This window comes from Schistocerca serialis, chromosome 2, assembly GCF_023864345.2.
Source record: "Schistocerca serialis cubense isolate TAMUIC-IGC-003099 chromosome 2, iqSchSeri2.2, whole genome shotgun sequence".
In the NCBI taxonomy this organism is placed as follows: Eukaryota; Metazoa; Arthropoda; class Insecta; order Orthoptera; family Acrididae; genus Schistocerca; species Schistocerca serialis.
In genome coordinates this window covers 98,592,001-98,617,073 of record NC_064639.1, presented here as the reverse complement: position 1 = coordinate 98,617,073, position 25,073 = coordinate 98,592,001, and positions in this window count along the sequence as shown.

Below are 25,073 nucleotides of genomic sequence, written 5' to 3'. Positions count from 1 at the left end.
CCGCGATGTTATTCAATCTGCATACTGAGCAAGCAGTAAAGAAAACAAAAGAAAAATTTGGAACAGGAATTAAAATCCATGGAGAAGAAATAAAAATTTTGAGGTTTGCCGATGACATTGTAATTCCGCCAGAGACAGCAAAGGACCTGGAAGAGCAGTTGAACGGAATCGACAGTGTCTTGAAAGGAGGATATAAGATGAACATCAACAAAAGCAAAACGAGGATAATGGAATGTAGTCTCATTGAATCTTGTCATAATTGTGATAATGAGAGAGGTTCGTAAATGAGATAATTAAAATAGCACATGATTTTTGCTATTTGGGGTGCAAAATAACTGATTATGGTCGAAGTAGAGAGGATATAAAGTACAGATTGGCAATGGCAAGAAGAGCATTTCTGAAGAAGAGAAATTTGTTAACATCGAGTATAGATTTCAGTGTCAGGAAGATGGAGTATAGCCATGTATGGATTTGAAACATGGAAGATAAATAATTTAGATAAGAAGAGAATAGAAGCTTTTGAAATGTGGTGCTACAGAAGAATGCTGAAGATTATATGGGTAGATCACGTAACTAATGGTGAGGTACTGAATAGAATTGGGGAGAAGAGGAATTTGTTGCACAACTTGATTAGTAGAAGGGGTTGGTTGGTAGGACACGTTCTGAGGCATCAAGGGATCACCAATTTAGTACTGGAGGACAGCGTGGAGGGTAAAAATCGTAGATGGAGACCAAGAGATGAATACACTAAGCAGATTCAGAAGAATGTAGGGTACAGTAGGTACTGGGAGATGGAGAAGCTCGCGCAGGATAGAGTAGCATGGAGAGCTGCATCGAAGCAGTCTCTGAACTGAAGACCACAACAACGACAACATGCGAGTGCCCTGAAGATTTTATAAGTAATAGAATCCAGTACGTTGTCGCCGATGGTGAGTGTTCATGAGAGACAAAGGCATCATCAGGAGTGGCCCAGGAAGTGTGTTTGGACCACTCTTGTTCTCTGTACACATAAATGACCTGTCGAGTAGTGTGAGCAGCAATCTATGACTGTTTGCTCATAACACTATTGTACACGAGGGGAGTGTCGTCTTAGAGTGACTGTAGAAGTATACAAGGTGATTTGGTTAGAAGTTCTATTTGGTGTGATGAGTGGTGACTTGCTTCAAATGTGGGAACATGAAAATTAATGAGAATAAGTGGGAAAACAATCTTATAGTTTTCTAAAACAGTATTAATAACGTGCTATTTGACACAGTTACGTCTTTTATCACTCTAGACAAGAAATGTTCCAGAGGATCTCCGACGATGTTTGGCATAATTGATTACAGTACACTTGTGTTGGTCGTCAATATTTTTTGCTGTGTTTTTGTCTCCTTATGATGCATTTCGATATAATCATCATCAGATCTGTGGTATAAAACTGTGATATAATACAGAGGAAAATCCATTACAAGGACAACATTAGTGCCCAACTTGGTCCATGTTATACAGGATGTTACAAGGTTAACATATTTAGTTCTAGTCGGCGTTAGAGAAATTATGAAATGCCAGTGAACACAAATATGTCTGTGATATATCAATGCTCAGTTCAAGTACATGTCATTTTAAAAACTACTTGTACATGCTACATGAAATTACAAGAAATAACGCATTTTGACCAAAAAAAATTAGTATGCAAACCGTCATTGCCTTTACATTTTTAACTAAATTATATCCTGGGAAACATATAAGCAATTCTGTTTGTCATACATGGTGTACAGATGCATATCTAATACTCCGAAGCAAATCTACGCTACACGCAGTTTTTTTATTTTTTATTTATTTTTTGTCGTCATGACCACGTGGGTGCATGTTTTACTTGAACACAATAAATGTGATTCTGAGTATTTTCGACTCCGATTCACCGCCACCTGATTTCTTCTCACAGTCTCCGACTATCCACTAAGCATTTACATGCTCATGCAACCTCAGTCCGTGGTCTAGTGGCTAGCGTTGCTGACCCTGGATCACGGGGTTCCGGGTTCGATTCCCAGCCGGGTCAGGGATTTTCTCCGCTCAGGGACAGGGTATTTGTGTTGTCCGCATCATTTCATCATCATTTGTGAAAGTGGCGAAACTGGACTATGTAAAGAGTGGTAATTTGTACCAGCGCTGATAACCGCACAAAACTCACAAACCAAATACCATATATCATCATCATGCAACATTTCAGCTCGTCCTTGCGGGTTAATACTTAAAGCAGTGTTTGTTAAAGTTTTCGTTAAGTTGGACACTTTTTAATGGCGATTTATGTAGTGGAACCCAAGTTTGTTTCTATAGTATGTTTTTTGTGCAACATTCTATAAAAGCATAATTTGTATCTAGAACGACAGTTATTTTGTATAAAATGTATTTGCTACAAAAATAATATCAGTATCAACCCAAAAGTTCTCAAATTAAGTTAAATTTGAAATGATACAATCAGGCAGTACTTTTAAATTTTAATTTTAATGAAATGTGTGTTACTGGTTGTCATCTCCGCAGATATATTTAATTTTAGACTTTATGGGAGAAAGTTGAACCTCGTGACAGGTTCAGCGTGTATTTGTTGACCTACATATACACTGCCTACCCTGTTTCGCATGTATTTGTTATTGTAAGAGTTAAATACAAGATTACCGTCATCAACGAAATGAGTATACTCATCTTTTAAACTGAACCACAACAACAGATATCATTAATTTAAATTTTTCTTACAATAATACATAAGATACCACTTACGTGATCAGTAAATTCACACCGTTCTTTGCCTTGAATGGTTAAATATTAATGTCATTATTTTTGTAAAGATGCCACTGTAACAGGCAATTTCACGCAGCCAACGTCTATAAAATAATCGGCCTTTCAGTTCGAGAATATGTTCTAATAAGAAAGCTTGCTCCTTCTCTCTCATCGCAAAAATACAGGTCAGTATCTTTCTCGAGATAAACATCTGCCGACCCCTGAGGCCGTGCGGTTCTAGGCGCTTCAGTCTGGAACCGCGTGACCGCTACGGTTGCAGGTTCGAATCCTGGCTCGGGCATGGATGTGTGTGATGTCCTTAGGTTAGTTAGGTTTAAGTAGTTCTAAGTCTAGGGGACTGATGACCTCAGATGTTAAGTCCCATAGTGCTCAGAGCCATTTGAACCATTTGATAAACATCTGATCTCGGTATGTAACACGAAAGACGTATGCGCGCTTCCATGTCCTCAAATTGTATGAAGAACAAACAATGTCCCTGAGGCCGACATTTTCTCATGCATGTTCGAAGGAACAATGAATCATATTTCTGAACAACACGGACTCTACAGTATCGTATTTATCCACCGACACCGGGCAAGCGAATTTCAATTAAAATGTCTCCCCTTTACGGGAAAATACGTAATGGGTGTACAAGTACAGGTTGTAGACGCGTGGGTGTCGACATATGGAAGATTGAGTATGGCCGTGACTCGTGGTCGGATAACCTAATGGTAACGACCCCTCACGATAAGCAAGAAATCCTGCTTCGAGTCCCACTCCGGCACAAATTTTCATTGCCGTCATTCCATTTTACAGCTGATCATTGTCCACATTCGCAGCTGCAAATACATTTCATGTATTTCGCAACGTCTGTAGCCGCCGCAGTACCCGTTCGTTCGAACATGCAAGCATAGCTAAAGAAACAATACAGGCACTGCAATATCATATTTATCTGCCGACACCGGGAAAGTGACTTTCAATTAAAATGTCGCCCCTTTACGGGAATATGCATAATGGGTGTACGAACGTACGCTGTAGACGCGTGGTTGACGACATATGGAACTTTTGGTCTGGCCTTGAGTCGAGCTCGGATAACGTGATGGTAGGGCGACAGCTCACGATGAGAGGGAAGTCCGGGTTGGAGTGTGCGTCGCACACAAATTTTCACTGGCGTTATTCCATTATACAGCTGATCGTTGTCCATACTCGCAACTGCGAATTAATTTCATGTTAGTACACGTCTCTAGTCCACAAGAGACGTCATGCATTCCTGCAGCCCAAATACTCCACTCTATGCCAGTTCCTTCCCATCTACCGACGCCTTTTTGGAAGAAATTTGAGGAGCTAAATTCCAGTATTCGTCCCACACATTTTGTGATCGATTTCAGAGATTTGTTCGATTCCGCCCTCAGTCAGAGAGGTAGCAAGTTAACCCGTTTGGCCGTCTCACATATCTAAGGCTCGCCTCGGAACGTGACGCGCAGAAGCGATGGCAGTTCTTTCCAACTGAGTAAAAATTGCCTAGCTCAATAATGGAATCATACCCCACACCCTTCACGACCCTCACAAAACAATCTGTCACCTGAAAGTCGTCAGTAGGACCGGCAGAGGAAACACATAATGATAATACAGGCCTCACAGAATAACTGGAAGCTGAGGTGGCGACGAAACTATGACAACAATGTTGGTCAGCCACTAACAACTGCTGAACTTGCGGCTCCTGCAGATCAAAGTGCTGGCGGCAGCACAGTATTTAGTTTAGTCCGCCCGCAACAATCGTAGAACTGGCCGCTCTGCCATTACAAACTGGTGCCGGCACCGCCGGAACGGCCTGTTTTAAGCGATCCATTCCATTCAGCTTCCGCTCCTGGGTTTGCAACTCGCGGCACCGGAACATCCTAACACACCAGACAAATTTCAACTGCGCTGCCGGTACGGTAGAACGGCGTGTTCGAGAGAGATAAGATAGACAAAAGATCGTAGCTGTCTGTCCATAGTTACTACGAGATCCAGCGAGAGGCGCTGGAAAGGGTTTTCAGGACATCAGAAATTCTTTAGCTGAGTTGAGAATCATCTGATGGGGCGACCCCTTTTATTCTAAAAGTATGTCACACAGAATTACGGATTATTTAAAGAAGTTTCCAGTCCTTTATGCGTTATTACAACGACGTTATTAAGTATTGAGTGTATGGTAAACATCGTTGTTTATTTTCGTTGTTCCTGTTCCAAATTAAGTCTAGTAAGATGGTATTAAATGAGACGGAATTCTGTGAGATTGGATCTTGAACTTTAGTCTTTATGTCGCTCTAGCCCATTGAGGATTCTGCAGAACCAAACTGTATTTATTGATTCCAGTCATATAGGGGCTAGTGTCCCGCTAGGGTTGTTTTTTAATTATGAGTGCTATAAGAGCTACTAGGCAACCTATCGCATGGTTCACCGTTCACGTCTGCGTACTGTTTCGATTCCGGCACACATTTCCCCGCCGCCCGTTCACTTCCCCGTCCCAACCGCATGCTCACCCTCATGAGAAAATTACTTGACGGAAAGCAGTCGTTTTCCTCAAAGATGTATGTGACAGTTTGCGTAGGATACGTCTGATGAGTGTGACTGCTGTAGCAGATCAGTCTACTGCAGGAACCTGGAGAAATGTATCTATTTCTCTGTTGTTATAGGTTGTCTTGAGGTGACAGCAATGAAATTAAAAAGAGTTACACCAGACGCGTTTCGCTTTTATTTACAAAGCATCTTCTGTGGTCTTGTATATATTGCATACACTCCTGGAAATGGAAAAAAGAACACATTGACACCGGTGTGTCAGACCCACCATACTTGCTCCGGACACTGCGAGAGGGCTGTACAAGCAATGATCACACGCACGGCACAGCGGACACACCAGGAACCGCGGTGTTGGCCGTCGAATGGCGCTAGCTGCGCAGCATTTGTGCACCGCCGCCGTCAGTGTCAGCCAGTTTGCCGTGGCATACGGAGCTCCATCGCAGTCTTTAACACTGGTAGCATGCCGCGACAGCGTGGACGTGAACCGTATGTGCAGTTGACGGACTTTGAGCGAGGGCGTATAGTGGGCATGCGGGAGGCCGGGTGGACGTACCGCCGAATTGCTCAACACGTGGGGCGTGAGGTCTCCACAGTGCATCGATGTTGTCGCCAGTGGTCGGCCGAAGGTGCACGTGCCCGTCGACCTGGGACCGGACCGCAGCGACGCACGGATGCACGCCAAGACCGTAGGATCCTACGCAGTGCCGTAGGGGACCGCACCGCCACTTCCCAGCAAATTAGGGACACTGTTGCTCCTGGGGTATCGGCGAGGACCATTCGCAACCGTCTCCATGAAGCTGGACTACGGTCCCGCACACAGTTAGGCCGTCTTCCGCTCACGCCCCAACATCGTGCAGCCTGCCTCCAGTGGTGTCGCGACAGGCGTGAATGGAGGGACGAATGGAGACGTGTCGTCTTCAGCGATGAGAGTCGCTTCTGCCTTGGTGCCAGTGATGGTCGTATGCGTGTTTGGCGCCGTGCAGGTGAGCGCCACAATCAGGACTGCATACGACCGAGGCATACTGGGCCAACACCCGGCATCATGGTGTGGGGAGCGATCTCCTACACTGGCCGTACACCACTGGTGATCGTCGAGGGGACACTGAATAGTGCACGGTACACCCAAACCGTCATCGAACCCATCGTTCTACCATTCCTAGACCGGCAAGGGAACTTGCTGTTCCAACAGGACAATGCACGTCCGCATGTATCCCGTGCCACCCAACGTGCTCTAGAAGGTGTAAGTCAACTACCCTGGCCAGCAAGATCTCCGGATCTGTCCCCCATTGAGCATGTTTGGGACTGGATGAAGCGTCGTCTCACGCGGTCTGCACGTCCAGCACGAACGCTGGTCCAACTGAGGCGCCAGGTGGAAATGGCATGGCAAACCGTTCCACAGGACTACATCCAGCATCTCTACGATCGTCTCCATGGGAGAATAGCAGCCTGCATTGCTGCGAAAGGTGGATATACACTGTACTAGTGCCGACATTGTGCATGCTCTGTTGCCTGTGTCTATGTGCCTGTGGTTCTGTCAGTGTGATCATGTGATGTATCTGACCCCAGGAATGTGTCAATAAAGTTTCCCCTACCTGGGACAATGAATTCGCGGTGTTCTTATTTCAATTTCCAGGAGTGTACATACGTTTGTACGTTTATTTTTTGATTTTTTAAGTTAAAAACAGCGTTTTCTTTATGAAGTTGGTCTGGAAGCTACTTACGGTGTTTCTTTACGTAGTCTGCACCTTCCCCTCTTGCTAGGAGTCGTTGGCGTCGACAGGCTTCATTTCACGTATGCAGCTTTTGGCATTTTGCTTTATTTCCTGCACTGCACTGTTTATAATTGGCTTTCTTAACTGTTTTCATTCATCACTGCCGTAGTGTTTATTCCTATTCGTTTGTTTTCGTTCAGATTGTACTGTCAACCTATGAAACGATCTTGTGTGTGTGTGTGTGTGTGTGTGTGTGTGTGTTTGTGTGTGTGTGTGTGTGTGTGCGTGTGTGAGAGAGAGGGAAAGAGAGCGAGAGACACAGAGATAGAGAGAGAGAGAGAGGTAGTGAAATTGTCTTGTATGTAGGTAGAGATGTCAGAGGGAGATTTTATTTTATTTTTTTTTTGCCTTCCAAGGAGGGGGGGGGGGAGGAACGACAGGGATGGCCTGGACAGTGATTATGGGACAGATGTGGGAGGAAAAGGTAGTCTACATGGAGCCTGTGGTTATATTTGTATTTTTAATGTCATATTAAGAGGCCAGTCAGTTTAAGGAGTGTGTGGTTTGCCAAGTTGATCTGATCATTTATGAGTTGTTTCTCTTCTGTTATGGTTTTTTAGATGTGGTAGTTTTCTTGTAAAGTAAGGACGTGTTTTTTGCTGTCGTTTATCCTTATGATTTCGATGTCTGTGTCTCTGATTGTAATTTCATGTTGGTGCTGGTGTCAGTGTTCTGCAAATGTTGAATGAATTGTCCTGTACTTCCACGCTCTTACATGCTCTTTGTATCTGGTGTTAAATGTCATCCTGGTTTGACCTGCGTATCTTCCATCACATGTATTGTATTTCAGTTGGTATATTCCTGATTTCTTATATAGGTCAGTTTTTCCTATTGATTTTGGGAAGTATTTTTGAATTGAGTTGTTGGTTTGGTGTGCTATTTTTATGCTTTGTTTTTTGAAAATATTGGATATTCTGTGTTTGTATTTGTAGTTGTCTGTCATTGTGTACCATCCTTTACTTTCTGTTTCTTTCACACTTTGTGTTGTTTCTGTTCTTGTATTTTATGCATTTGTTTGTGATTTTGTCCTTGTGTTGGTGACAGTTGGGTGTTTGTTCTTTTCTGTTTTTTGATTTTCTTGTTCAGCTTTGTTACTAAGTTCTCTTTGTTTCCATTGTTTGTGGCTATTTATATTATAGTATTCATTTCATTTTTTGTAATAGTCTGTGTCTAATGATACTGTGTTTAGTCTGTGGAGCATGTATCTAAGTGCTGCCTGCTTTTGAGAATTGGGGTGTTGTGATGTCTCATGTATAATTGTGTCTGTTGTTGTCGGTTTTCGGTATATGGCAAACGTGTGTTGGTTGTTTTGAATCTTTATGGTGATATCCAAGAAGTTTAGCTGTCTATTTTTCTCTTTCTCTATTGTAAAACGTATCTTATCATGAAACGAATTTATATCTGTTTGTAACTGGTCAATTTTATTGTTTGGTTCATCTATCAGGCACAAGTTATCATCCATATATCTAATTCAGGATTGGATGTTGTATCTATTTGGCACTATTTTGTTAAATATAATCTGTTCTACATGGTTCATAAATATGTTTCCTATGCTTCCAGACACTGGAGATCTCATTGGCATCCTTCACTTTGTAAATAGAATGCGTTATTGAACTGAAAGCAGGTCTGTTTTGTTATTAGCTCTAGAAGCCTGACTGTTTCTTTGATGTTTTCATGGCGAAGTGTACTGTGTGTCTTAATATTTGTTCTACAATGTTTATTGTTTCAGTTATTGGTATACTGGAAAACATATTCTCTACATGAAATGACAGGAGGGTGGCTGTGTCTGGAACTTGTATGTCTTTTATGTTCAAATGTCTGTGATATCTTATGGGACTTAACTGCTAAGGTCATCAGTCCCTAAGCTTACACACTACTTAACCTAAATTATCCTAAGGACAAACACACACACCCATACCCGAGGGGGGACTCAAACCTCCTCCGGGACCAGCGGCTCAGTCCTGTCTTTTATGTACTGAATCAATTCTGATAGTCCTGTCTTCTTGTAATTTGTAGTTTTCTGATAAGATTTTCAACATGTATCTTGCAAGTGGGTAAATGGGAGCATTTCTATAGTTCACAATATCTCTGATAGAAAGATATTTCTTGTGTAGTTTTGAAGGTGCACTAGGATTTGTTTGTATCAGTTTTCCTTTTTCATTGTTTTCTATTGTATGTTCAATGTCTTTTAGAGTGTTTCTCAGCTTCGTTTGGAATCTGTTTGTTGGATCTGATTTTGATTTTAAAATTTTATTTTTTGTGATGAAATCTTGTGTCTCACTGACGTACTGCTCTTTATCCATGAGAACCACTGTGATCCCTTTATCTGCCTTCGAGACGATGGTGTTGTGTTCCTGTAATTTCTTCCTAAGTTTTGTCAATGTTACAGACTCCTCCCTCCCCCCCCCCTAGAAGGAAAGAAAAAACACCCTCTCACGTCTCTACCTACATACAGCTCTGTACTGTGTTCCGGGAAGATATTTTGTCGTTGCACGCACACTGTGCATTTCCAGTCAAGAATCCTTCCCTGCAGAGTGTCGGTTTTATTAACGTTCACCTGTATATTAAAGTGTGAAACTAAGAGCAGTTATTAAGTTTATATTAATGTCTGAAACTAAGATCACCTATCTTTATGTAAGTCATGGACTGCAAATTACCCTGTACTTGGAGCGAGGCTGGCGCATCAGCCGGCGATTCGCAGTCGTCTCTGAGCTGCACAGAAGAGAATAAGTAAAGCCATTTCAGAGTTCAGGAATGACAGTTCCCGGCAGTAAGACGGGACACACGTGGGTGAGTGAATGTCAAGTGCATCTTCCACTAAGACAGTGTGCCAGGAGAGGCCATCGCGCTGCAATGCGTACCTCCCCAGCCGTCGCACGCGACCGCCACGCCCACGTCTGACCATCTGTGTAATTCTATGCCGGGCGCATCTGCAGGCCACAGTGCGCCATCAAAGTGAACACGGAAAGCAGTTTCCAGCTCCCACTCCCTGACATACACTAAGTCACTAGTGACTCGTCGGTGAAGGTCCATTTCGTTTCGTTTTTCTAGATTTAACTTAATAGTTATTTTTTAACAGCTCTTCATCTTCGACAGGAGACTGATACGTGACCTATACAGTACTTTTTAATTTTAAATGGTGGGATGAAAACTTTTCTCAATCATTATTGGTCTCAATTCATGTTGTAAATATTGTATATTTTTAGAAGAACATTTTTATGTCTTTACCCGAGGCAGACTCGAACCATATCTATTTTTCAGTGCTCTAGTTAATAAGCCATAATGAAAAAGACAAAAATTAATGTCGAAAGAATACACATACCTAATTTTGAATATGTTTGTCTGAATTCTGGTTCTATATACAGGGGACAGGCAAAATAATGTGTACACCTTTATTTAGTTAGGAATGGTTTATTAATAACGGGTTGGACCGTAATACAGCTGCGATTCTTCTTGTAATACTGGCGTATAATGATTGTATAGTCTACAGTGGAATGTTGTGCCACTCTTCCATTGGAACCTCTTCTAACACCTGTAGTGTCAAGGCACGCTCCTATACCGCTCACAAGGGTTCAATAATGTTCAAGTCCGGGAATTATGCTGACCAGAGAAGACGCTGCAGTTCAATTGCATGCTCCTCATACCACGATTGTACTGTTCTGGCTGTGTGAATGGGTGCGCTATCGTCCTGAAACATGGCACCATTGTTAGGGAACAACATTTGAATCACGGGACGAACTTGATCACCTAAAATATTCATATAATCGTTGGCAGTAACACGGCCTTTGAGGGTAATGAGGGACCAACAGAATACCATGATATCACTGGCCACACCATCACACTTCCACCTTCATGTTTAACCATTGGAATGAAGCAATCAGAATTGTAGGCCTTCTTTGAAGTTCTCCAGAAGTAAACACGGCCCGATGTTGAAAATAACGAAAACGTTGTCTCGTCGAACCATATGACGTCCTTCCACTGATCAGCCGTCCAGGATTTATGCTCCTTACACCATGTTTTACGCTTCTTTGCGTTGGTTGTCGTTACTAGTGATTTTGGTAAAGCAGCTCGTTACGAATATTCGCTTTATGGAGTTCTCGACGGACACTGTCGATGGATTCGGCGTCTCTGAGACGCGTATTGAGCTCTGCAGTCATGGTAGCCGCCGTATTCTGTGTTGTTTTGATACAATACGTTGATGTCTTTCCATGTTTTTTGTAGGCTATCATGAATGTTGAAACAGTTGCTCTTGAAACATTCAATAAGTTGGCTGCCTTGGTTACTGATGCTTCAGCTAATCGGGCCCCGTCAATCTGCCCTCTTTGGAACTGTGTTAGGTCTTTCATTGGACGCCGACCCCGGCCTCTGAATGCAAATACGAAGTGTGCACTACTCGTAAACAACCTGCACTGATGCCTAGTCCATACTGAACCCGCACAGTCCGCTGCGATGCATGGCTTACCTGCATTGTTGACCGTCAAACAAAGCCATACCATTACTACCACTGTTCACATTATTTTGCCTATCCCCTGTATGTATCTTATGCTTCTTGTTTTGCAAAGGTTTAAACTTTTGTTGACTCATTTATGTCTTAGACAATTTCGGAAGGATAATGCAAATTCGGAAGCTTAAGCGATGACTGAAACATAGTCAAGTGACCTGCGTCAGAATCTAGAGGGACGCGAGATGTAAGACCCCGTGTTACGAACACTCCTAAGAAGGCCCCGTGAGGGGACAAGTACGTGGGTAGCCACGCAAAGCTGGAAACAAAGGATCAGTCGAGAAGTTATTGATGAACATGAAGTCGAGTGACACTTCCAGAAACCTTCGATGAGGACCAAACCGCTGCGCTATCCGTATTTTGCTTATGAATGTCATTTCAAGTTATATAAAAATACAATCGCGCATTGAAATGAAAAAAAAAACTGTTACAAAAATTGAAGATACTTTACAGCAACGATTCTCTAGATACAGAGGAACCGAAATCTGTAAACAGATTTGGTCATTTTGGGTGAAATTAATAAGTTGATCATACGGTGGCTCCAGGCAAAAAGCTACAAATTTAATCGGGGTGTTATCTTGGCTTTGAAACACACACGAATACAGAAAAGTCCGCCGTTCCAATGGCCGAGGCTGCGTCGTGTTAGGAAACACCTGTGGCAAGAAGAAAGTGGCCAGTTCTATGGCCCAGCAGGTGACAGCTAGCCGCTTGACTGCCCGGCAAGTTGGCAGCAGAGTTACTTTTTCAGCCGCAGCTAACGAAAGCTCTGAGCATCACCGCTCCAGGATACTCTGAAAAACCTTCTTGGAAGGACCCCAGCTGCCGTCTTGCTCACAACGACGTCTTGTCTATAGGTACGCTCCGCCATGCTGCGGTAAAGTTTAACCGTTCATTACTTCGGACACAGTCTAGTAATGATGCTTGAATTCGTTCGCCTTTTCGGTCGTTTGGTGACAGTGAGTATCTCGCAATACTGCGGGAGAGCGACAGCGCCAACCGTGCAATAACGTTCACCGAAGTCTCTCCCCCCCTCTTGATGCCTAAACCAAGTTTTCACGGTTTAGTGTTCTCTCTCTCACACCTGTTTTTGAGTTAAAACTGGTGTTCTTTTAGGTCAGTGCTCTTTCTATATGTCGTTCTGTGAATGTTTTTAAGTCAGTAGAGGCTGCCCTCGGTTAAGGGTAGCTTGTTCTGCACTGATTTCACAATACATCTCTTTGTTTATTTTCTAAGCCTTTTGGTTATTAGTCTTGCGATTTCTACCACCTTTCCCCAGTATCCACCCAATTTGTAGCTCCCTGCACGTGAGGTCGCGCCGGCCGCGGTGGCCGAGAGGTTCTAGGCGCGCAGTCCGGAACCGCGCGACTGCTACGGTCGCAGGTTCGAATCCTGCCTCGGGCATGGATGTGTGTGATGTCCTTAGGTTAGTTAGGTTTAAGTAGTTCTAAGTTCTAGGGGACTGATGACCACAGTAGTTAAGTCCCATAGTGCTCAGAGGCATTTGAACGATTTGAACGTGAGGTCGCAGTCCATGCCTTCCCACGGTATGATACTGGGTGGACTGTTACTATAAGATCCCGACGGTCTATCAACGTTTATTTCGCCCACTAATTTGGACAGGATCTCATTTATGCCACCTGGCGTACGAGACTGTGGCAGTCGGTGTAGTTGTTGCAGTACATAACTATGCAAATTATTAAGAGGAACTGAGCATGTTATTAAACTTGTGGGTAGGGGACAGGGACTGATTAATTTGTTGTGATTTCTTCTATTTATTTGCACATCAAATATTGGAAAATTCACAGTTAATTCATACTTAACGTTTCATACATAATAATGGAAGCCTCTGGCAACTTCTTAATGAACATTTAATAATGGCAATCTGTGGCAACGAAATCTTCTGACTTTTTTGATGCGGCCCATCACGAATTCCTTCCCATGCCAACCTCTTCATCTCAGAGCAGCACTTGAAACCTACGTCCTCAGTTACTTGCTGGATGTATTCTTGTCCCTGTCAAGCCTCTACAGTTTTTACCTTCTACACCTCAATCTAGTACCATGGAAGTCATTCCCTCATGTCTTAACAGATGTTCTATCATCCTGTCCCTTCTCCTCGTCAGTGATTTCCACATATTCCTTTCCTCTTCGATTCTGCGTAGACCCTCCTTATTCGATATAACGATATCAGTCCGCCTCATTTTCAGCTTTCTTCTGTAGCAGCACGTCTGGAATGTTCGAATGTCTTCTGTTCCTGGTTTCCGATAGCCCATGTTTAAATACCATACAATGTTGCGCTCCAAACGTACTTCCTCAGAAACTTATTCCTCTAATTATGGCCTGGTTTGATATTAGTAGACTTTTCTTGGGCAGTAAAGGCCCTTTTTGCCAGTGCTAGTTTGCTTCTGAATCCTCTTTGCTCCGTCTGTCATGGGTTATTTTGCTCCCTAGGTAACAGAATCCTTAACTTCATCTACTTCGTGACCATCAATCGTGATGTTAAGTTTCTCGCTTTTCGCGTTTCTGTTACTTCTCATTAGTTTTGTCTTTCTTCGATTTACACTCAGTCCATATTGCGCACACATAAGAGTGTTCATTGATCTTGATGTTTCCTCAATGTATAGATTGAACAGTAGGAGCGAAACACTTTATCCGTATTACACCTTTCGTTCTTGGTATTCCACGGTTATCATTCCCTCTTGGCTGGCCGTTCTGGCCAAGCGGTTCTAGGCGCTTCAATCTGGAACCGCGCTGCTGCTACGGTCGCATGTTCGAATCCTGCCTCGGGCATTGATGTGTGTGATGTCCTTAGGTTAGTTAGGTTTAAGTAGTTCTAAGTCTAGGAGACTGGAGACCTCGGATGTTGAGTCCCATAGTGCTTAGCGCCATTTCAATCATTTTATTCCCTCTTGGCTGTTGCATATTATCCATGTAGCTTACCCTATTTTTCTAAGAATTTCTAGCATCTTGCACCATTTGACATGGTCTAACGCTTTTTTTCAGGTCGATAATTCCTATGAACACACTGGAATTATTGAAGGTAATACGTGGGACTGCTGAAGGTGATATGTCACAACCATTGTGGATTTTGAAGACAAATTGTTCATGACTTGACATGGCAAATCTTCAGAGTGAGGATCTGAGAGGTAATATTGTACACTGAGGAGCCAAAGGAACTGGTACAGCTGCCTCATATCGTGTAGGGCCCCCGCGAGCACGCAGAACTAATGTCTGAAATAGTGAGGGAGGGAACTGACACTATGAATCCAGCAATGCTGTCTATAAATCCGTAAGAGTACGAGGGGTGGAGATCCCTTCTGAACAGGACGTTGCATAGCATCCCAAATATGCTCAATAATGTTCATGGATGGGGAGTCTGGTGGCCAGCGGAACTGTTTAAATTCAGAACAGTGTTTCTGGAGCAACTATATAGCTATTCTGGACGTGTGGGGTGTCGCATTGTCCTGCTCGAATCTCCTATGCCGTCGGAATGCACAGTGGACATGAATGGATGCAGGTGATCAGACAGGATCCTTACGTACGTGTCACCCGTCGGAGTCCTATGTAGACGTATCCCATATCTATCTAGACGTATGTCCAACTGCACAAGCCGCACACCGTTACAGATCCTCCATCAGCGTGAACTGTCCCCTGCTGATATGCAGGGTCCATGGACTCATGAGGTTGTCTCCATACTCGTACACGTCCATGCGCTCGATACAATTTGAAACGAGACTCGTCCGACCAGGTAACATGTTTCCAGTCATCAACAGTCCAATACCGGTGTTGACGGGCCCAGGCGTCGTGCAGTCATCAAGGGTACAAGATTGGCCCTTTGGCTTCGAAAGCCCATACCGATGATGTTGCGTTGAATGGTTCGTACGCTGATACGTGTTGATGGCCCAGTAATGAAATCTACAGCAATTTTCGGAAGAGTTGCACTTCTGTTACGTTGAACGATTCTCTTCAGTCGTCGTTGGTCCCGTTCTTGTAGGATCTTTTTCCGGACGCTGCGCTGTCGGAGACTTAATGTTTCACCGGGTCCCTGATATTCACGGTGCATTCGTGAAATGGTCACGCGGGAAAATCCCCACTTCATCGCTACGTCTGAGACGCTGTGTCCCATCGCTCGTGTGCCGACGATAACACTATGTTCAAGCTCACTTAAATCTTGATAACCTGCCATTGTAGCGGAAGTAACAGTTGTAACAACTGCACCAGACTTGCTGTATTATTTAGGCGTTGCCGATCGTAGGGCCATATTCTGCCTCCTTACATACCTCTGTATTTGAATACGCATGTGTATACCAGGCTCTTTGGAGCTTTAGTGTACGTTAACCCGAAATTCCCTATATCTCATGTGGAAGCAGCTTGGTCTCACCACAATGTAGCTGTCAGTGAATGAAGCGACTGCGAGGTTACTCAAGCAGCAGCAGCGGTCTCACTTGCAGCTAAGCGTGAGATGGCCCGAATATTTCCTAAGTGCCCCAAACGCATCAGATTACGTGGTGGCTGAAGTTGATGAAGATGTCAGATCGGCACTTGAAGCTGTGAAGTAGAAGTTACGAGTTGATGTTTGTGCAACTGTGTCTTACAAGGAAACTTCACCCCGTTTTTCAGTGCGAGTCCAGGGCACATAGGTATCAATGGAAACGGAATTTCAGATGTAGCAGCCAAGCAGTCTTCAGTTCAGTGTTCCTTCTCCCTACATGCTATCATCTTACTGTTGAGGTACAGATTCTGGCATAGATGAAAAGAAGCGTAGCTGGAAGTGACAGATAGTAAGCTGCGCCTGGCAAAGTCACCTACTCGGCTGTGGCATGATGACTCTTCCAGACACGCAGACTGGATGACATTCTTCTCACTAGTCTTCGCATAGTGCACTGCTCTATGATGAATGGTTTCTTGCTCCAGCCCGAGGACCTCCAATGGGTGGTGCTTGTGGCATACACATCACAGTACGCCACATTTTAGTTAACTGTGCTTCATATCCAGACCAGAGGGCAGCAGCTAATTTACTTAAGATTTGACCTCCACATTAATTGAGAATGACACGAGTGTGGTAAGACTTATAAGGTTTTGTGCAGTGTCCTACATGTTCCCTAAAATTTTAGAAAGAAGTTTTTAATTTCTTCACAGGGTGTCTGGCTCATCCATGTTTCTTTTGTAAGTGATAGTCAGCTACATACCCCTGCGTAATTCTTTTAGCTTTCCTCTTGTGTTATTTATAGTTCAATTGAGTTTTTAACTATCTGACCATATTTACGCTATTTTAATAAATGTGAGGTAATGTGTTTGTGGGGTGACTGTAAGTGATCTTGGGAGAGAGGAGGTGCAATTTGATGTCAGATTCTTGTTTTATATCATTGTTGACTTCTTAACCACATTCGTTCTTCATAATTTTTTTAAGGGTGATAATGGCCTCGCCGTTGAGCGCTCACAAATGACACACACACGCGGTACCTGGTTGGTGGTCTCCGCATTCACTGCAGCCAGTCTGCACGCTGCAGCTCCGGAATTCTTTCAGAATGTGTTGAGCGACAATCGCAGACATGAGGGGGCCCGAGCACTCCCCCAGACACCCAAGAAAAAGCTTTCTACAGTCTCATATTATCGAATTTTCGATAAATTGTATGATTCTCATCCATCCCATCCTCGCCTAGGCCAATGTATCATGAACTTCCTCACTTTGCAGATCTGATCAGTCCCTCAGTCATCTAAACAACAGGCACTCTGCCTTACTTTCCACATCTGAGGCCCTCTTCTGCCCATATTCTGCACCAGCTCATAAAACTTTCAACCTCAGACACCTACAACAAAATGACCTCTATCACATCTGCTGTAAATATAAAGCCCACACCCTACAGTCTCCCATATACTTTAAACCATGAACTTATCCCTGAAATCTACCCTCTCTTCGAACGAAACCCTACCTTAGCCGGCCAGTGTGGCCGAGCGGTTCTAGACGCTACAGTCTGGAACCGCGTGACCACTACGGTCGCGGGTTCAAATCCTGCCTCGGGCATGGATGTGTGTGATGTCCTTAGGTTAGTTAGGTTTAAGTAGCTCTAAGTTCTATGGGACTGATGACCTCAGAAGTTAAGTCCCATAGTGCTCAGAGTCATTTGAACCATTTTTTTAAACGCTACCTTACCCGTTACCATGCCAAATCAAGATAACGGCTCATCCTATCTTCCCCAGCTAACATTCCGCTCCCTATTCTAACATCCACACCCCATCTACCAGTTCCTTTGTACACTGACATCCTACAGCCTTCTTAATATGACATCCTTACCAGTGTTACCCACATCACAATCCAAACCCATAGTCACTAGCACCCATCAGCAATAGATCGCCTTCATAATGTAAAGATAGTACATTACACAATCACCTATTTTATCCACTTTAATCATCTTATATTAAGCTATAGTGTGAGACCCGTGGTCTAGGGGTAGCGTCTTTGATTCTTAATCGAAAACGTCTTCGGTCCCGGGTTCGATCCCCGCCACTGCCTAAATTTTGATAAATAATCAGCATTGGCGGCCGAAGACTTCCGGCATAAGAAGTCAGCCTCGTTCTGCCAACGGCCTTGTCAAAGAGGGCGGAGGAGCGGATAGAGGTTCAGGGCACTCTCTTGTCCTAGGGGTGGGAAATTGCCCCTAAAGGCGGAAGAATCAGCAATGATCAACGACATGAGGATGCAGAAGGCAATGGCAACCACTGCATTAAAGATACGTAACGTGTATCCACAGGACATGTGGCCTGTAATTGAAGAAGTGTCGTGATGATCTCTCCATTGGCAAAAGATTCCGGAATAGTCCCCCATTCGGATCTCCGGGAGGGGACTGCCAAGGGGGAGGTTACCATGAGAAAAAGATTGAATAATCTACGAAAGGATAACGTTCTGCGAGTCGGGGCGTGGAATGTCAGAAGCTTGAACGTGGTAGGGAAACTAGAAAATCTGAAAAGGAAAATGCAAAGGTTCAATCTAGACATAGTAGGAGTCAGTGAAGTGAAGTGGAAGGAAAACAAGGATTTCTGGTCAGATGAGTATCGGGTAATATCAACAGCAGCAGAAAATGGTATAACAGGTGTAGGATTCGTTATGAATAGGAAGGTAGGGCAGAGGGTTGTTACTGTGAACAGTTCAGTGACCGGGTTGTTCTAATCAGAATCGACAGCAGACCAACACCGACAACGATAGTTCAGGTATATATGCCGACGTCGCAAGCTGAAGATGAACAGATAGAGAATGTGTATGAGGATATTGAAAGGGTAATGCAGTATGTAAAGGGGGACGAAAATCTAATAGTCATGGGCGACTGGAATGCAGTTGTAGGGGAAGGAGTAGAAGAGAAGGTTACAGGAGAATATGGGCTTGGGACAAGGAATGAAAGAGGAGAAAGACTAATTGAGTTCTGTAACAAGTTTCAGCTAGTAATAGCGAAGACCCTGTTCAAGAATCACAAGAGGAGGAGGTATACTTGGAAAAGGCCGGGAGATACGGGAAGATTTCAATTATATTATATCATGGTCAGACAGAGATTCCGAAATCAGATACTGGATTGTAAGGCGTATCCAGGAGCAGATATAGACTCAGATCACAATATAGTAGTGATGAAGAGTAGGCTGAAGTTCAAGACATTAGTCAGGAAGAATCAATACGCAAAGAAGTGGGATACGGAAGTACTAAGGAATGACGAGATACGTTTGAAGTTCTCTAACGCTATAGATACAGCAATAAGGAATAGCGCAGTAGGCAGTACAGTTGAAGAGGAATGGACATCTCTAAAAATGGCCATCACAGAAGTTGGGAAGGAAAACATAGGTACAAAGAAGGTAGCTGCGAAGAAACCATGGGTAACAGAAGAAATACTTCAGTTGATTGATGAAAGGAGGAAGTACAAACATGTTCCGGGAAAACCAGGAGTACAGAAATGCAAGTCGCTGAGGAATGAAATAAATAGGAAGTGCAGGGAAGCCAAGACGAAATGGCTGCAGGACAGGAAAAATGTGAAGACATCGAAAAAGATATGATTGTCGGAAGGACAGACTCAGCATACAGGAAAGTCAAAACAACCTTTGGTGACATTAAAAGCAACGGTGGTAACATTAAGAGTGCAACGGGAATTCCACTGTTAAATGCAGAGGAGAGAGCAGATAGGTGGAAAATGGTTCAAATGGCTCTGAGCACTATGGGACTCAAGATAGGTGGAAAGAATACATTGAAAGCCTCTATGAGGGTGAAGATTTGTCTGATGTGATAGAAGAAGAAACAGGAGTCGATTTGGAAGAGATATGGGATCGATGCAGTATTAGAATCGGAATTTAAAAGAGCTTTGGAGGACTTACGGTCAAATAAGACAGAAGGGATAGATAACATTCCATCAGAGTTTCTAAAATCATTGGGGGAAGTGGCAACAAAACGACTATTCACGTTGGTGTGTAGAATATATGAGTCTGGCGATATACCATCTGACTTTCGGAAAAGCATCATCCACACAATTCCGAAGACGGCAAGAGCTGACAAGTGCGAGAATTATCGCACAATCAGCTTAACAGCTCATGCATCGAAGCTGCTTACAAGAATAATATACAGAAGAATGGCAAAGAAAATTGAGAATGCGCTAGGTGACGATCAGTTTGGCTTTAGGAAAAGTAAAGGGACGAGAGAGGCAATTCTGACGTTACGGCTAATAATTGAAGCAAGGCTAAAGAAAAATCAAGACACTTTCATAGGATTTGTCGACCTGGAAAAAGCGTTCGACAATATAAAATGGTGCAAGCTGTTCGAGATTCTGGAAAAAGCAGGGGTAAGCTGTAGGGAGAGACGGGTCATATACAATATGTACAAGAACCAAGAGGGAATAATAAGAGTGGACGATCAAGAACGAAGTGCTCGTATTAAGAAGGGTGTAAGACAAGGCTGTAGCCTTTCGCCCCTACTCTTCAATCTGTGCATCGAGGAATTCTGCTACCTAGGCAGTAAAATAACCAATGACGGACGGAGCAAGGAGGACATCAAAAGCAGACTCGCTATGACAAAAAAGGCATTCTGGCCAAGAGAAGTCTACTAATATCAAATACCGGCCTTAATTTGAAGAAGAAATTTCTGAGGATGTACGTCTTGAGTACAGCATTGTATGGTAGTGAAACATGGACTGTGGGAAAACCGGAACAGAAGAGAATCGAAGCATTTGAGATGTGGTGCTATAGACGAATGTTGAAAATTAGTTGGACTGATAAGGTAAGAAATGAAGAGGTTCTACGCAGAATCGGAGAGGAAAGGAATATGTGGAAAACACTGATAAGGAGAAGGGACAGGATGATAAGAAATCTGCTAAGACATGAGGGAATGACTTCCATGGTACTAGAGGGAGCTGTAGAGGGCAAAAACTGTAGAGGAAGACAGAGATTGGAATACGTCAAGCAAATAATTGAGGACGTAGGTTGCAAGTGCTACTCTGAGATAAAGAGGTTAGCACAGTCAGTAGACTGATGATCAAAAAAAATAGACTTACTTAACTAAATGGTTCAAGAAGAGCAATTTCACCGCAATCAGTCCGCTGACAGCAGGTTTAATATAGGTCACTCTTAAGAAAATAGAGACTTCTGTTAGAACTGTCGTCTCTAGCCAGGTAAAGATTTTGATATTTGAGTACTTACGAAGTTGTCAGATGGTATGTGTAAGATTAAGTAGTGCTGTAAGGATTCTTAGCACAACGAGGGGTAGGACTTTACTAATCGGACAAACCAAAAATACTGCGTTCAGAATCGCAATAATGGGGTACGTTTAACACGCCCGTCTGCTGGTAGATGGCAGCACACACAGCACAGAACGAAACAAAGCGACCGTGCGTCAGCTGCTATCGCAGTTCGGCGTGATTTATTCCGCTGTTAATTGCGGCGCGGATTAGAAGGGCTATTATTTACGAAACAAGTCCCGACTGCGAGTGGCCGACACAGCTCACAGTGACAGAATGGGGTCGGACGGCGTAGCTCCACCAAATGGCCGCTACTGGCTTGCAAGTGGAGCTGAAAGAGATCCCTTGTCACCAATAAATGGGGCACTCGAATGAAAACGAAAATTATTGTACTGCTACGTACCACAACGCGGACGAAACCACCTATGGCTGCCAGCTAGTATAGGATGTGCCTCTATACATCCACAACTGTACACTCACACAGCCTCCAAATTCACTTCTCTGTCCTACTTGGTGTTAGGCTAAAATAATTATCACACGAAGTGAGTGTCGCACGTTTTGATTCCAATTAGGATTCAATGAATGGCCAGCTCAGACTGGTGTCTCCACGTCAGGTTAATAATTTGAAAGCCAACTGATGTCTAGCGTTTCAAGTTATGGCACCAGCGTTTGGAATTTTCTTGAAGCCGTTTTCCCGACAGTTCAATTTAATCACGTATCTGGTGACAACAGTTAACCTTCACAATGTGAAGTTCAACGTAACAGTCAAGTATCACCTGAAATGGCCATCGACGCGAATGATTGTGTACCAGAGAAAAAGATAAAATATCGAACTAGGGACTTCAGTGCAAATGGGTGCTTGTGTATAAGAATCGTTAATGGCTTGCACATGTGTGTATCGTTTGTATAAACTGCAACATCTATGAACATTTCTCAGCCAAGCAGATTGGATAATTTCTCTGAGTAGACACAGCGATTATTTATTGAATATTTGTTAGGAGATGACGTGCAGGGCACAACTGTCACCAGTTTTCTTCAACGTTGTGTCACCTTTCATGGGTGAAAATTACGCAGTATCTAAAAATCATTCAAATAAAAAACGTTTAATGTAATACGTGTTAGAAAAGGCAAAAAAGATTTCTAACCGCATACAGATAGTCCTGAAAATGCATGCTTGTGAATATTTTAATAGCTATGAAAACACTTTTGGGGCGCATGCGAGAGTTCATTACAGGGAGGTGAACTAATCAGGAATCTTTCATGTATTCCAAGTATTAAAAACGTGTTATATTAAAAATTTTGTTTTTGAATAATTATTTTCTAGTTTTTAGTGTTGTGTGCATCAAATTTTAGATCAATTTCAAACATTTCTATGAGAATACAACAGAGGCATGCAGTGAAATTCAGGATTATTTCAATTTCTCTTCCCCTGACTCAGCCAGTACTTTCCTTCCTACTACGATTATCTCACGAAAAGATTTGAAGGTAAAAATTAGAGAGAACCGAACTCAGACCTTTCTTACCATGAAACATTCGCAAGTGGAACAGAATTAGGGGAAAATAGCAGCGGTGCAGAAAGTACCCTCTACCATATACCGTCTAGCGTTAAAAGGTTTTGATTTTCACATTTAACCAAATATAACATTGATGATGATAATTTGTGGCAATGTTTGCCGACAAGAGAAAGAATGCAACCTTTAACACTAGATTGCGTACTCACGGCAGTTCTCCTTGGCCGTTTTTTGGTACGAATTGGAAAAAGAGAAAAATTAATGAATGATAGCCGATGCGTCGGTTCTCGATTGTCTTCAGGAGACGTACAGATTGATTACGCGAAAATAGTTTCTTAAATGACCTCTTAACCCGAATTGCTTTCACGCAATCAGACTCTTCAATGAAATTACCTAAGGGACCTATTTGAATAATAAAAAAAATTGGAAATGAATGCAAAACAGTGAAATTTTGTAAAAAAAGTTGTCAGATAGGAAACTGAACACATTAATGGTCTCCCAAATACAATCGAGACACTGCGATAAAGAGCGAACCTGTAACAAAGTTCATTTAAACATAAACATTATTTGTGGTTAATTTAAAGAAAAGAATAAGCACAGATTTTCTGTACAGTGAAGCATCAATATATTCTCAAAGAACAAAGGCGTTAAACTATAGACATTAACAAATTTACAATGAATACAAAACTTACATTTCTATGTTTTTCTAATACTCGTACATGGAGCAGTCCAACAATCGCTGCTTTTGTATGTGTGATATTTTGTAAAAATTAAATGTCCTGGCGTGCGCGTAGGTATTTTTTATCGTCACAAGGTTTACAAAAGCGTTTTTTTTCCTTGGTGGTAACGTGGTTTTTCACACTAAATGAAATATAACTTGTAGCGGTGCTACACAACACGGCTTAACAAATCGGTGACCAAACATCAAAGGTAGTAAAGTACTTGTTAACATATCGGCGACCAGATGTACAACTAACTATAAAGACTCTAGAATTTTCCAAACAAATGATAAATTGTTCTTTCTTCTGTTTCGCAGCATCTTGCTATCAAGCGCTGCGGCAATGATTTTAAATATCTGCGCCCAGCGAGTCATAGTGTTTAAAAGTACCTTTTAAACGCTGGCCGCGCGTCTTGGTATAGGCGCACGTTATAAACAGATTTCGTTTCTTTACCCTCGCGTTGTCATGCTTAGTATCATTACAAACTATAACTCGATGGCTGTCCTTTTCTCACATGCAAAATGCCTGAAATCCAGTAATATCACATTGCTTCCCGCGTGAGGAGCGATGACTCCGTCAGGATCATCGCGACTCACGCGTAGTCGTGATATTACTGCTTTCGTGAAACAAGTTAGTATTACTTGCAAAAATTCTTTACAATGTATTTTACACACTAGATCAGGCAAAGTGGTTAACATACAGAGTATCAGGTATGTATATTCGTACGACTGAAATTGATAGTAATTTGTCCATAGGCTAACAACATGACAATTGAACTGCGCTTTTTCTAATGTATTGTACAAGGATAACAAATGTTCATTTCTCGGGAAAAGATAATGAAATTAAGATAAAGATACACATACATAGATACATTATACATGGCATAATAAATATTAAAAAATAACAAAGAAATAAATTACTTGACGTCCCAGGAAGTCTGGGTGCTGTGTGCACTCGTGGAAAAAATATGTTACAAAAAATTTACATTCTTGTTTTACAATGACATATTACAGGAATATCTTTGTCGTTGTTTCGTCGAAGATTTCTTGCAGTAAATACGTAGCACTTTACATATTTGTGGCTTTCATGACCTGCATAAAAAATGTTTCACTACACTTGGGTAGGTATGAGTTGCACTGGGAGTGGTAGAACTTCGGGTATAAATGATAGCACTGCACTTGGGTGGGGAAATTGATCACACTTTCACAGTGGAGGAAAAGTAGGACATCACTTTCACTGTGGAAGTTGGAGTAGTTGTTGGTGTGTGATGTTGCGTTGGAAATACGTCGTGTGTCAGGAACTGGAAGATTGGTTCTGCAACATGTTGAGCCGTAAGGTGGCGGTCTCTATTTCGGTTGACACATGTCCGTGCTTCCATTTATGTTTTCGTACATGAAAAATACAGAAAAAAAGCTGTGTTAGAATGTGCTTACTTACCAATAACTTAGTCTAAAAGAAAATTGGATTAGGTAAGGATAACAATTGTTTATGTACAGTCTTAGACAAAAAAACTGACCGCCGGCCGGCCGCCACAGAGGCTAAGTCCCGAG